Source organism: Apium graveolens, chromosome 8 (genome assembly GCF_009905375.1).
Source record: "Apium graveolens cultivar Ventura chromosome 8, ASM990537v1, whole genome shotgun sequence".
NCBI lineage: Eukaryota > Viridiplantae > Streptophyta > Magnoliopsida > Apiales > Apiaceae > Apium > Apium graveolens.
The window spans coordinates 26,478,877-26,492,339 of NC_133654.1; the positions used below are offsets into that span (position 1 = coordinate 26,478,877).

The 13,463-nt window shown below is 42.8% G+C and overlaps 1 non-coding gene across 1 annotated transcript; it reads left to right on the plus strand.

Annotated features, from left to right (window-relative positions):
- The first annotated feature begins 5,981 nt into the window (after positions 1–5,981).
- Positions 5,982–6,088, plus strand: LOC141681627 (small nucleolar RNA R71). The gene has a single exon (XR_012559054.1). It is a non-coding gene; the product is annotated as a small nucleolar RNA R71 (small nucleolar RNA).
- The last annotated feature ends 7,375 nt before the right edge of the window (positions 6,089–13,463 follow it).

Below are 13,463 nucleotides of genomic sequence, written 5' to 3' on the forward strand. Positions count from 1 at the left end.
AACCGTGGGTGCATACGGGATGTTCATGTGCTTAGCCCCCCTCAAAAACTTTAGAATTCCTTGGTAGATGAACTCACCCAGGTCCACATAGTATTCCTCATTCAAAATTCCCCACAACAACTGTGCTCTCTCTACTATGACCTCATGTGCATGCGAAACGGCAGAATATTAGCACAAATAAACGAATTCCATGCACGGGCATACATGTTCATCGCGATCGCCGGAAAGTGACGATACTCATTAGTTCCAGTCTTGAAGGTCCAAACTGTGCCCGACCTATAGAGAGTAGCACAAATCAAATCCAAGTCAAAATCCTCAACAGTTTTCTCATTCCAGTTCTCCTCCGTGGGCTTCCTCTCACGCTGCCCAATCACACGGCGAATCGCCGCTGGGTGATAATCCACCGTCATCCCCCGGACCACAGAAAACCCATTCTTCTCGGCCTTCGCGTTGGCATAGAACTCGTGAACCACGCTCATCGGCACTGCTTCAGGTGACTCACAAAAAGCTATCCACCCCTTCTCAGCAATCATATATAACAACTCACCATCCCTCCCCGATGGTAAAAATCCCCTCTCCTTCAGAATCGACTTCCCCAAAAGCCTAGTGTACTCCTCCTCCGCAGCCCTATCATTCAACCGAGGTCTCGCAGCAGTACCCCTTGAAGAATCAGCCGTAGGCACAGTGCTGCTGCTATCAATAGTCCTTGCTCTCTTGGGTGCCATTGAATCTGAATAAAAGTGCTTGAGAATTGTGTTTTTGTGTTTGGGAGAGAGTTTGAGTGTAGAAGTTGTGTGGGAGATATATGGGATAGGTGTATGTATATATAGGGAATGGATTAGGGTAGAATTTGATTATGAGTGGGTTTATGGGTAAAAATCATGGGATAATGGGGAATAGGTCGTGGGTTTTATGGGTTGAAATTTATGGTTTATTTTTCTGATTTTTTTGTATTTTTATTGACTTAAAAAAAATTATGTCAGCTGACCCCTGAGCGGGCGCTCAGCTTGCTGAGCGGGCGCTCAGCTTGCTGAGCGGGCGCTCAGCTTGCTGAGCGGTCGCTCAGCAGGGCTGAGTGGGCGCTCAGGGGGTCACTGGAAAAAATTTTTTCAGCCCGGTTTTTCTGATTTTTTTTGTAGTTTTGGATAGGTTATTAACTTCTAAGGGTTCTTGTAACAACAAATCATGGGTTTCCTCCCACGCAGCGCTTCTATTTCGTCGTTAGCTTGACGTTGCGTACCTTCCTCAAGTTGACAATAAAATGGCACTAACCACTTCTCGGTTGGCCGTGTCCCCATAGTAGTGCTTCAAACGTTGACCATTAACCTTGAATGCTTGGTCCGAATCATTCTCAAAAATCTCCACCGCTCCGTGTGGAAACACGGTTTTGATAATAAAAGGTCCAGACCACCTTGATTTCAACTTCCCAGGAAAAAGTCGGAGACGAGAGTTGAATAAGAGAACTTGTTGCCCCGACACGAATAACTTAGGATGTAGCTTCCTATCGTGCCACCTCTTCACCTTTTCATTGTACATTTTGTTGTTCTCGTACGCTTGGAGTCGAAATTCATCAAGTTCATTAAGCTGAAGCATTCGCTTCTTTCCAGCTGCATCTAGATCCAGGTTCAACTTTTTCAATGCCCAATAGGCCTTATGCTCAAGCTCCGCAGGTAAATGACATTCCTTACCATACACCAGTTGCAACGGGGACATAGCAAGTGGAGTTTTGTATGCTGTTCTATAAGCCCAAACAGCTTCATCGAGCTTTAAAAACCAATCCTTCATTGACGGACAAACAACCTTCTCTAGAATGCGCTTGATCTCTCTGTTAGACACTTCTGCTTGACCATTTGTTTGCGGATGATAGGCAGTAGCAACTCGATGATTCACATTATAACGCTGCATCATAGAAGTGAACTTATGATTGCAGAAATGCGACCCTTCATCACTTATGATTACCCGATGCGTTCCAAACCTTGTGAAAATTTGCTTATGAAGAAAATTCAACACTGCCTTTGCATCATTTGTCGGTAGATCTTTGACTTCTACCCATTTTGAGACATAATCGACTGCCAGCAAGATGTACTGATTGTTGCAGGATGAGACAAAAGGCCCCATGAAATCGATTCCCCAAACATCAAAGACCTCGACTTCAAGCATCACATTTAACGGCATCTCATCCTTTTTCGTCAAATTTCCCACTCGTTGGCAACAATCACACCTTAAAACAAATTGATGAGCATCCTTAAACAAAGTAGGCAAGAAAAAATCTGCTTGCAGAATACGAGCTGTCGTCTTCTCACCACCACAGTGTCCACCATAAACTGTGGAGTGGCAGTCTCGTAATATCCCCTCCGTCTCACATAACGAGATACATCTCTTGATGATCTGGTCAGCTCCCTGTCTAAACAAATATGGTTCATCCCACATATACCACTTCACCTCATGCAGAAACTTCTTCTTTTGAGCTGAGGTCAAATTATGAGGCAAAATATTGCTGACTAGATAGTTTACAATATCTGCAAACCATAGCTCTTCCTCCTGAACTGCGAACAACTGCTCATCCGGAAAAGATTCGTTGATCAATGTCTTATCCTGTGAAGTAGACTCGGGATTCTCCAATCTAGAGAGATGGTCAGCTACTTGATTCTCAGTACCCTTTCGATCCTTGATCTCTAACTCAAATTCTTGTAGTAAGAGCACCCAACGAATGAGTCTCGGCTTCGAATCCTTCTTGGAAACCAAATAGTGAATGGCCGCATGATCAGTGAATACTGTCACTTTTTTCCCAAGCAGATAAGATCGAAATTTCTCGAAACCAAATACTATAGCTAAGAGCTCTTTCTCAGTAGTGGTGTAGTTCATTTGGGCCTCATTTAAGGTCTTGCTAGCATAGTAGACCACATGAAAGAGATTATTCTTGCGCTGCCCAAGAACTGCGCCTACCGCATAATCACTCGCATCACACATCATCTCAAAAGGCTTTGTCCAATCTGGTGATGTAATAACTGGCGCAGTGATTAAACTCTTCTTAAGAGTCTCGAATGCTGTCAAACATTCATCATTAAATTTGAAAGGCACATCTTTTTCAAGCAAGTTGCACAACGGCTTAGATATCTTCGAAAAGTCCTTGATGAAACGCCGATAAAAACCCGCATGACCAAGAAAGCTACGGATTCCTTTCACAGAAATAGGTGGTGGAAGATTTTCAATGACTCCCACCTTGGCTTTATCCACCTCAAGACCCTTGTTAGAGACCTTATGCCCAAGAATAATGCCTTCACGCACCATAAAATGACATTTTTCCCAATTAAGCACCAAATTAGTTTCCACACACCTTTTGAGCACGACACGAAGATTATTCAAACATTCATCATACGAATGTCCAAAGACGGAGAAGTCGTCCATGAACACCTCGACATTATTTCCAATCATGTCAGAGAATATAGCCATCATACATCTCTGAAAAGTGGCCGGTGCGCTACATAACCCAAACGAAACTCTGCGAAAAGCAAATGTGCCAAATGGACAAGTGAAGGTAGTTTTTTCTTGATCCTCTGGTGCAATACAAATCTGATTATACCCTGAGTAACCATCCAGAAAACAATAATACTCATGACCAGCCAACCTGTCAAGCATCTGATCAATAAATGGAAGAGGGAAGTGATCCTTCCTTGTGGCCTTGTTCAACTTTCGGTAGTCCATGCATACTCTCCATCCTGTAACTGTTCGAGTGGAAATGAGCTCATTCTTCTCGTTTGCTACCACAGTGATACCTCCTTTCTTAGGCACACATTACACGGGGCTCACCCAAGAACTGTCAAAAATAGGATAAATGATGCCTGTATCCAGCCATTTCAGAATTTCTTTCTTCACCACCTCCTTCATGATAGGATTAAGTCTGCGTTGTTGCTCAACAGTTGGCTTACTACCCTCCTCTAGCAGAATCTTATGCATGCAATATGAAGCGCTGATCCCTTTGATGTCTGCTATGGTCCATTCAATAGCTGATTTGAATTCTCTCAAAATCCTTAAGAGCTTGTCCTCCTCACTACCTGAAAAGGTCAGATGCAATAATAACAGGTAAAGCAGATGCATCACCTAAAAAAGCATACCTCAAGTGTTCAGGTAATGGCTTGAGCTCCAAGGTAGGTGCTTCCTCAATTGATGGTTTGAGCTTTCCTTCAGCATTCTTGAGGTCATAAGTACCAAGAGATTCAAACGGCATGTCCAGCTTTTGCCTCCAGGGAGAAGTGTTAAGATATTGTAATTGCTCATTGCCATCTTCATCATCACTATCAAAATCCCCCACTAAGGCCTTTTCTAATGCATCAGACATTAGCATATGATCGAGTTCTGAAGTAACCGCAGAATCAATCACATCCACTTTTAAGCACTCCTCATCTTCTGTAGGGAATTTCATTGCTTTGAATACATTGAAGGTCACATCCTGATCCTGCACCCGCATAGTAAGTTCACCTTTCTGCACATCTATCAAGGTACGGCTAGTAGCCAAGAAAGGTCTTCCCAAGATTATGGGAATCTTCTTATCTTCCTCGAAATCCAGAATAACAAAGTCTGCAGGAAAGAAGAGCTTATCCACCTTGACTAGCACATCCTCCACTATGCCCCTTGGGTAAGTAATAGAACGATCAGCCAATTGTAGAGACATGTAGGTGGGTTTTGGATCAGGCAAATCCAATTTTTTAAAGATCGACAACGACATCAGATTGATGCTTGCTCCCAAATCACAAAGGCACTTGTCAAACGACAACTTGCCAATGGTGCAAGGAATGGTGAAGCTACCTGGATCTTTAAGCTTTGGAGGTAACTTTTGCTGCAGCACAGCGCTGCATTCTTCCGTTAGAGCAACGGTCTCAAGGTCATCCAGTTTCACCTTCCTTGAAAGAATACTCTTCATAAACTTCGCATAACTAGGCATTTGCTCCAGAGCCTCAGCGAAAGGTATATTGATGTGAAGTTTCTTGAACACCTCCAGAAACTTACCGAACTGCTTATCCAGCTTTTGTTGTTGCAATCTCTTAGGGAAAGGTGGTGGAGGATAGAGTTGTTTCTCCTCTGTATTACCCTCAGGCAGAGTGTGTTCAACAGTAGTCTTCCTTGGTTCCGCCGCTTTCTCCTTTTACTTAGCTTTTTCATCTTCAACTTCAGCTTCTCCTTCTTTTGCCTTTTCAGCTTCAGCAACTTTCCCAGACCTTAAGGTAATAGCCTTGACTTGCTCTTTAGCTTCCTTCCTGCCAGGTACTTCCGTGTCACTGAGAAGTGTTCCAGGTTGACGATTGAGCACTGCATTGGCTATTTGACCAATTTGATTTTCCAAGGTCTTGATAGAAACCGCCTGACTCTTGCACAACAGCTTAAGTTCCTCAAAATTAGCACTAGTAGGTGCATCTGCACTTCCCTATTGAGGATATGATTGCCTTTGAGCATATTCCTGCGGTTGCTGGAAACCAGGTGGATTGAACTGTTTACTCACACCTTGCTGATATGGTGGTTGAATAGCATTCTGATTATTACCCCAGCTGAAATTTGGATGATTTCTGTTGTTAGGATGATAAGTAGCTAGCATAGGCTGCTGTTGTCGCTGATAATTGTTCACATACTGAACATATTCGTTGACAAGAGAACACTGATTTGTAGCATGAGAACCTGCACAAAGCTCACAGACCATAGCTATTTGATTGACTCCATAGGTAGCTAGAGAATCAACCTTCATAGACAGCGCTTGGAGCTGCGCTGCAATAGCGGTGGCTGCATCGACTTCCAGAATACCTGCTACCTTCCCAGGCATCATCCTTTGAGTTGGGTTTTGATGCTCATTTGCAGCCATAGTCTCAATAAGATTATAAGCCTCAGTATAGCTTTTGGCCCACAAGGCGCCTCCAGCTGCTGCATCGAGCATGGGCCGAGATTGGGCCCCCAAACCATTATAGAAACTAGTGATCACCATCCACCCGGGCATTCCATGATGTGGACACTTTCTCAGCATTTCCTTGTAGCGTTCCCAAGCTTCGCACATAGATTCTGTAGGTTGCTGCGCAAACTGAGTAAGAGCACTCCTCATAGCAGCAGTCTTTGCCATCGGATAAAACTTCACCAGAAACTTTTACGCAAAATCTTGCCAAGTAGTGATGGACCCAGCTGGTTCAGAATGTAACCAGTCCTTAGCTTTGTCCCTCAGTGAGAATGGGGAAAGCCTCAGCTTGATAGCCTCATCAGTTACGCCATTATATTTGAAACTACTGCAGATCTCGACAAAATTCCTTATGTGCATGTTGGGGTCTTCAGTCGCAGCACCTCCAAAAGAAACAGAATTCTGCACCATCTGAATAGTGCCCGGCTTGATTTCAAAGGTGTTAGCTTGAATAGCCGGATGAAGAATGCTTGACTGAATGTCATCAATTTTAGGCCGAGAAAAGTCCATAAGAGATGGATCGGCCGGAACAATACGATCACCCATGATTACTGGTTCTTTCTGCTCACTTCCTGAATCCGAATCTTCAAAATCTATCTTCTCCGGAATATCAAGAACTTCGTCTGTCTCCTCAGCTGTATCTAAAGTCTTCTTGCGAGTACGTGAACGAGTTTGCATAAACGCTCGCTAAAGTACCTGAAACACAACCGGAAATAATAAGTAACACGTCTTAATCACCGAGTCCTAACGACCAATGATGGTAAGTACATAAACTAAACAAATACGCCGAGTCCCTGGCAGCGGCGCCAAAAACTTGTTAAGGCGAAAAAACGCGCTAATAACACACGCAAGTATATGCGTTCGCAAGTAATATAGAATACTTTCTAGTTCGTTCCCACAGAGACTCGGACTAATTATGTTCAATTAAACTCACTCACCAATGTATATTTACTTCTCAATATTAAGACAATAACACTTAGATTTGTTAACTAATTATTAACTACGATTAACTACTAAAATTAACCACTTAATTAACACTTCGAATTAACAATATTAAAACACTCATGAGATCACAACTTTATTACTACTTCCTTCAATAGTCATTGTTATTACCCTTAGCATGCAACAGTGATGATATTAATCGAATAACACGAAACTGATAAAAGCCAACTTTCATTGTACTAATACCATTCTACCAAACATCCACAATTAAGATAGAAGTTGAATAGGCATCAATTATGCTGAGTCCCTATATGTCAACAGAAATTGACAACATAATGATTTAAGCACAAGTTATTCCTTTTGATTACACAGGGCGAATAAAACGGTTAGAGTTACCCACTAATCATGCAACATCATACATGAACCTATGTTAGCATAGCAAGTTCTAAATCTCGAGATCCACCGTCGCTTCACAAGAGATTAACACTCTATCTTATATGTTCGCGACGCACATAAGACGAATACGCACAACAATACTAGATATCATACAATCATCACACACTAAGGTATTAAACAACTAACTAAAGAATTCCATAGTAAATCCGTTACGACCCCATGATCACGATTAGCCCATGTTAGCACTTATCGTCATCATGGGTTCATATGAAAACATGATAAATAAACACAAGAGATTAATAACTAAACTAATTATATTAAACCAGAGTACGTCACAAGAGTAAATAGGTTCAAAGCAAAGAAAACTAGCATCCAACGTTACAACGAAATAAAGAATCACAAGAAAATATGCCTCCTCTTCATTGCGGTGTGCTAAAACGGTCTTCTTCCTTATCTCCTTCGCTCCTCGATTAATACAACGATTCAACACACGTGAAACGTCTATGAAATCTACTTATATAGAAGTCCCATAAAACTCAGATTACTCAGAAGTTGGAAGCCAAACAGAAGTAGAAGTCTAAAATAAATATTCTAATTTCCCGTCCCTGTGCGGCCGCTCAGCATAGCTGAGCGGGCGCTAAGCTTCCTGCACGGCCGCTCAGCATAGCTGAGCGGGCGCTCAGACCCCTACTGGAAAATGTCTGATTTTGCTCCATTTCTTCGCTGTAATCTGCTCTTCTCTTTCCTCTCGCAATGCTAGACACATGCCAAGGCCCATTATTGATGATTACTCCCCCGAAATGCAGCTATTACCCTGAAACGCACAAACACTAGAAAAATGCATCAAATACACAAAATACTTGATTTCAAGACACCAATTTAAGCTATTTTAAGACGTTCTAAGTGGTATAAAATGTCACTTATCAGATACCATAAATCCTGATGTCACTTTAAACTCTGATGAGCCACATGATAGTGGAAACTCTACAAATGCTGAAGCACATATTGAGGGGGAGCAACATGATTCACATCAAGAGTCAAGTAATTCAAATCAAGAAACATCAGTAGATACTCCATCAGACTATGATTCCTCAAATACTTATGAAGCAAATACTTATAGTATTGGAAATACTGATTCAGGGGGAGCTAAAGGAAATAATGATGGTAAAAGACAAAGTGAGACAAGAGACTTCATGGATCAAGATAGAGGTTCTACTTCAAGAAGTCAACTTCCTTCTGTAAGAAAATGGACTAAGTCACAAACACCTGACTTAATCATTGGAAATCCTGATAAGGGTGTAAGGACCAAAAAGCCACTCAAAATGAATGTCTCTACCATTATTTTCTATCTCAAACTGAACCCAAAAAAGTGGAAGAAGCTCTTCAAGTTGCTGATTGGATCACAACCATGCAAGAGGAGCTGAATGAATTTGAAGTAACAAAGTATAGTCATTGGTACCAAGTCCAAAGAACAGATCAGTAGTTGGTACAAAGTGGGTGTTCAGAAACAAGACTGACAGTGAGAGCATTATTACAAGAAATAAATCAAGGTTGGTTGCAAAGGGTTATTCACAACAAGAAAGCATTGATTATGATGAGACTTTTGCTCCAGTTGCAAGGCTTGAGGCAATCAGAATTTTTCTAGCCTATCTTGCTCACATGAAGTTCAAAGTATTCCAAATGGATGTTAAGAGTGCATTTTTAAATGGTGAACTTGATGAGGAAGTTTATGTTGAAAAACCTCCAGGGTTTATTGATCCAAAGTATCCAGATCATGTTTACAAACTAGATAAGGCACTCTATGGAATAAAGCAAGCTCCAAGGGCATGATATGAAACACTTTCTCAATTCTTATTGGAAAGTGGTTTCTAAAGAGGTACAATTGATAAAACTCTATTTTATAAATACCATGGTAAAGACTTGTTATTAGTTCAGATATATATTGATGATATCATTTTTGGTTCTACTAATGATAAATACTGTGAGAAATTTGAAAAGCTAATGCAACCAAGATATCAGATGAGTATGATGGGATAATTGATTTATTTTTTGGGATTACAAGTCAAGCAAACCGAATAAGGAATTTTCATCAATAAAGAAAAGTATACCAGGAATTTACTCAAAAACTTGGGATGCAAGACAGGTCATCTGCAATAACTCCTGTGGCCATTACAACCAAGTTAGATTTGAATGTCGGTTCATTAGTAGATTTAACTAACTACAGAGGTATGATTGGCTCACTCCAATATTTGACTGCTAGTAGACCTGATATCATGTATGCTACCTGTCTGTGTGCAAGTTCCAAGCTGATCCAAAGGAACCACATCTATTAGTTGTGAAAAGAATTTTTAAATATCTCAAAGGCACCATAAATATTTGATTGTGGTACCTAGAGATTCAGATTTCAAGCTAATTGGATATTCAGATGTTAATTTTACAAGATGCAAAATAGAGAGTGTTATGCCAACTTTTGGACATGGGCCCTAAACAGGTCCCCATGAGCATATTGGAGGGTTGGGCTTAAATAGATGGATGGTGCGAGCTGGGCCGGTGGGCCCGCACCTAGGTCTGTTTGTCCAAATCATGGGCTCATTATATAAGCTGGGCTCGTTGTGCGAGTTGGGCTCATGGGCTCATTATATAAGCTGGGCTAATTGTGCGAGCTTGGCTCATGGGTTCTTTATATGATTTGATTATGTATCGTGTGAGTTGAGCTTATGGGTGCTTCGTCTATGATGGGCATGTGGACACGCACTGCAAGCCTACCACATGATTTCCAGCCGACCTCGCGTGAAGCTCGTGAGCCCACATGCGAGCTGGGATTGCGAGCCCACTTATACTGAAATAATGAAGGAAATAATTCACTTATTGATCTAAGGAGAGTTAATGCGAGCTAAGGCGGCCAAGCCGGCTCGCAGTAGGTAATTTTTTCTAAAATATGGAAAATAACTCATACATGACTGGGTTGTTTGTGAATCTCGGGGCCGATACAGGATATCCATATAATCACGAAAAGAAATGCGGAGATGCCGCGAGATTGTGGGAAGCGTGTGGGGTCGGTCGAGGTTTACGTGACTAATTGTCTGAAGGCCTGATTTAGGTCTGGGCTTGGGCTACGCGGGTAGAAAAAATCTAACCCTAGCCTAGATGACTTGTTCCCCAAGAACTACGTGAGGCTTGATCCCTATAAATAGGGTATGTAGGCACTTGTATGAGACATAAGTTAATACTTAATAAAGAATAAAGAAAAACCATTTCTTTCTTGAGGAGTTAACATACAAGCTCAGCCATCACCATAAACAACCTTCCTCCACCCTAATACATCATCCTTGATCTTTATTCCAACTAATAACCTCCAAACATTGTTATAAAAAATTCTCCCAATAACATTTGGCGCTAGGAGGAGGGCGTTTTAACTTAGGGAGAAAAGATGACCAAAGAAGGCAAATCAATGGTAACATCGGGAAGCGGAGGCAAGAAGAGGAACCAAAACGGGGTCGAGTAAATGCCCCCGAGAATCAGGCGCCACCGCCCCCACCCTAACCCGTTGATGGGAAGACGGTCATGGCATATCTCGAGGGGCTAGGCAACCAGATGAATAAAATCAACAACAGGATGTCCAGGGTAGAAAGAAGATCTGCCCGGAATGTTAAGCATAAGGCACACTATCTTAAGCTCTCTCAGCGTAACTGGAAGGGCAATGGCCTTCAGAAATGGCTCATTCACGAGTTTGATGATGTGGCAGCCGAGACCGAACAAAAGAAGGATGCATCATTGGAGTGGGATAAGATACCCACAAGCCAGGTCATGCGAGGCAGCCAGATCTCTGAAAGATCGGGGCCAAAGCCAGCTTCGTCCGAGACAAGATCAACCAGTGTGCTTGACCGAGTGGGCAAGAAGTTAAGTGAGCACGACCTTAGGCTCAAATTAGAGAATTGCAGAAAAAAAAGAGGAGAAAGAGCCCGAGGATCAAAAAACCCCAAAAAGGCAGCGTGCGATAAATCCCCCATGAAGACGTCAGCGCACCCCACCCATAAGGGAGGAAAAACGAAGGCATGGGGCCAATCAGGAAGGGGAGTTGCAGGTGCGACCCGGAAGAGGGGGACTCCATGAGTGACCACAGGGCTCCCATCACTCGAGAAATGCAAATGGTGACAGAGAGAGTTAGGTGGTTAGGGTTGGAGACTTAAGGAAGATTCCGGACCAGATGGAGCGGGAGAAGAGGGGACCCCCGGCCTCAACAACCCCTTCTCCGTTCATGGCTACTATTCGGTCATCTCCCTTACCTCGAGTGTTCAAGCACAACCTTGATCTCCTATATAATGGGGAGGCCAACCCGGCGGAATAACTTATACATCTTAACACTAACGTGTAGGTTTACTAGGTGTCAGAGCCAACTCGTTGCAGACTCTTCACAATATTACTCCCGGGGAATGCCCAATAATAGTTTTCTAAGTTGGGGCCGACTAGCATAAGGATATGACGATAATTGGAGGATTTGTTCATTAAGAAATTTCAGTCCACCCTCCACTACTCACCTCCAGTGGCCACGCTGGCCAATATCAAGCAGAGGGATGATGAACCTCTTGCAGAATACCTTCGATGATTTAATATCAAAGTTCCCAAAGTTAGAGGTGCCAGCGAGGAGACCATCAAGAACTTCTTGATTGTGGGGTTGAAAGAAGGGTCAAATTATGGAAGAGCCTCCAGGCCAGTGAGCCCAGAACCTTGGCAGAATTTAATGAATAGACTGAACCCTTTAAAATAGTAGAGAAGTCAATGAGGGAATTGAAGATCAGTGAAAAATATCGATATAGGAGGGAATACTTGGCGAGATTATGCAGTTGGAAATTTAGTAAAGGATATAAGAACGCAATAGGAGCTCGTGGGCCAAGCCCGCTATTGGGAAGATAAACTTTCCATATGCGACCAAATGATAGTTATGGTCCCATGGCGATACAAGTTTGTTTTACATGGGTTTATCGTTAGTATATTGTATTTTTTTAAGTTAAAAAGCAACGCGAGCTCAGAAAGCATAAACCAAATGACATGTAGATGATGCGAGCTGGTGAGCTCGGCTCGCTCTCAAAATAAAAACAACCTCCATATGCGTCTAACGTTAGTATAACTCTAGGCCAGTAGGGGAGAAAGTTATGAACAATGGGGACACATTCAACTTGTAAAACATAGAGGAAATTAACAAGAAAAATCAGCTAGCATGGCAAGAATGTGGGAGCACAGATGACTTGGAAACTTATACAACAATCGTAAATAAACACAGTTAAGAGTTGAGCCTAAAGGCAAGAAATTTTAAATACAAATGCGGGGAAAATGGTGTGTCCGCTTCCCTATCCAAAAGTTCATTAAATTAAGGGAAACTAAGCTTTATCGCATTCTGGCTCCTTCTGGGCCTTCTCAGCTGCGACTCGAGCCTCTTCTACCATCTCGACATCTTTCTCCATCTCCAGCTTCAGCTTTTCGGTATGCCTAGCTGTGCCTGCGCCCAGAGCACCCCAGTCGAAGTCAGGAACCTTACTGATAAAGACCTTCATGAAGTTTCTGGCTCCTAGGTTCCTGGCATCGCCGAGGGCGGCCTCCCGGCTCACAGGCATAACAACCAGTGACCCCTTCAGCTATATAACTTTCTTCTCAAGGACCCCTCTCTCCTTCTTCGCCTGATCGGCAGCCCATTCATGGGCCTCTTTCAGCTCCTTGGCATGAGCAGTGGACATGTCAAGCATCTTTTGATTATAACTTTCCAGTATCTTAATTTTTTCCTTCCCGAGCTCATTGACCTGGCCCTGCAAGGATTTGAACTTAGCGTCAAACTTTAAGCTGGCCTGGATGATGGCTCGAATCTCACGGGTCCAGGTGAGCTGGAAGAAGTACACTTCAGCTGCATCCCGGGTAAAAGCATTATTATTGGCCTCTAGAGATGACGAGGTCCAATCCCTGATATCTGGTTGCTGACATTAGCTTGTGCGAGTCGATCGAATATGATCGCGAGCATGTTGACAGATGAAGAAGACGGAAGGGGGACATCAGCGGGGGCAGAAATGATGTTCCTTTTAGGCTCGGGCTCGCTTGTCCTTCCATCCTTGGAGCTGTGATGCCTTTTAAGTTTAGGAGAGGGGGAACTGATTTTAAGATGCTCAGTCAGAGTTGGTCTGTGAGCCACAAGTATCCTGAG